Source organism: Castor canadensis, chromosome 11 (assembly GCF_047511655.1).
Source record: "Castor canadensis chromosome 11, mCasCan1.hap1v2, whole genome shotgun sequence".
Lineage (NCBI taxonomy): Eukaryota > Metazoa > Chordata > Mammalia > Rodentia > Castoridae > Castor > Castor canadensis.
In genome coordinates this window covers 130,489,692-130,491,420 of record NC_133396.1, presented here as the reverse complement: position 1 = coordinate 130,491,420, position 1,729 = coordinate 130,489,692, and the positions used below count along the sequence as shown (strand labels likewise).

General features: G+C 33.7%; 1 non-coding gene across 1 annotated transcript; it reads right to left on the bottom strand.

Moving 5' to 3' along the window:
* Window positions 1-1,098: 1,098 nt before the first annotated feature.
* On the bottom strand, window positions 1,099-1,228 carry LOC141414521 (small nucleolar RNA SNORA40). Its single transcript, XR_012439541.1, has one exon. It is a non-coding gene; the product is annotated as a small nucleolar RNA SNORA40 (small nucleolar RNA).
* Between the last annotated feature and the right edge of the window lie 501 nt (window positions 1,229-1,729).

Genomic DNA, 1,729 nt, shown 5'->3' with positions numbered 1-1,729 from the left:
CTTAGTGAGAATCAAGACAGTGGAGCCAAACTCTGCTAGGAGTCACTGTGTTCTTACCACCAACACTCCTTGGGAGAGGCCAGTTTTACTTAAGATGTCCTTGATGAAACAGGAAGAAGTGTTAAACTATTTCCAAGTAAAAGCACTTCAGCTGTATTCCATCACATAGTGTTGTTTTTACTTGAAGAGTGACTGGTTGAGAGACTGTTGTTAGACCTGAGTATTGTGAGATATTTTCTCCAAAAATAACCAAATTTAGGCTGTCACTTCAAGGAAAATAGGTGAGAGTATCTCTTGCCAATTTTAAATTTCAAGCTTTCAAGCAAAAATTTGGATCTTGGAAAGAAAACTAGTATCTGCCATTGTGAGCAAGACAGGTTCCCAGATTTGTGGACTTTTTTGATAGGATTGGTGGTGATTTTTGTTATTGTCGTTGTTTTCTTGCAGTGCTAGGGAAGGAACCCAGGGCCTTACAAATGCTAGGCAAGCACTCTACTGGTGAACTACATCCCCAGTCCAAAGAATGTGACTTTTTAAATCATTGTGTAATAAATGAAATGTATCAACATTCAGAAAATATGCATTACTGAGAGCATCCATATTTTCTAAATGACCGATTCATGTTACAAAGTCACCATGGGTAAAACAGCCATTCAAAGTGCAGGGGAAACCAGTGGAATTTTATGTAACAGACTTGGAAAATTTCATGCATATGGTTTCCGATTGCACTTTGTAGCTCACCTTTTAAGAAACACCCACTGGTTGAGTGTCAATGTTGTACCCAAGAATAGCCACAATTCTCTGAAAAGGCTACTAAAATACTCTTCTCTTCCCACCTTATTTTTATGTGAGACTGGCTAATTTTTTTGTATATTTCAGTGAAAACATAGTAAACAGATTGACTGAAGAAACAGTCAATTAAACCAGATTATTATTAAAATAATTAGTAAAACAGTTTAACAATGTTACTTTTCTTACTGGGTATTTTTGAGGTTTGGTCAGGGGAGTTTGTTTCTCTTTGTTTGTTGAAGGTGTTTGTTTTGGGGAAGACTTTTGGGTTTTTTTGTTGTTTTGGGTTTTTTTTCTTTTATTTTTCACCATCTTCCTTCTTATATGTATCAAAACTCATACTGTACAGTGAGTTCTGGGTTGCAAAAACATATTTATTTTTTGCACCTGCCTATAAGTCTTTGTCCACAAGTTAAATAAAAACACACACACAAGTGCTACCTTTTTTCTTTGGTTTTTAAGACAGGGTCTCACTCTGTATCCTAGGCAGGCCTTGAACTCACAGTCCTCTTGTTTCAGCCTCCTGAGTGCTGGGATTACAGGCACACACCACCACACCCAGGTTGGTATTTTTGCTTTGTAATTTATTCTAAAACATTTTATTTATAACAAATATTTTATTTATATTTATTTACATTACTAATTTATATTTATAATACAATATTTTATTTAAGTATACATGTAAGAAGATAGTCTTAAAATCACTAAATGGATTAATAAATTTTTTTAATTCTCAGTTTTAATTTCTAAAATGGAAATTAAATTTGTTTAATCAAATTAAACGAAAGTTCTTTGGAGTTCTCAGTAGAGAGGTCTTAAACCCCAAAACATTGAGAACTGCTGTTCTGTGTTTCAGTAGATTAGTATCATTATTATCCTGATTCACATTATCATCTATAAAATAAAGTAAAAGGGCAAAATAAGCAAAAAAATAAAGTAT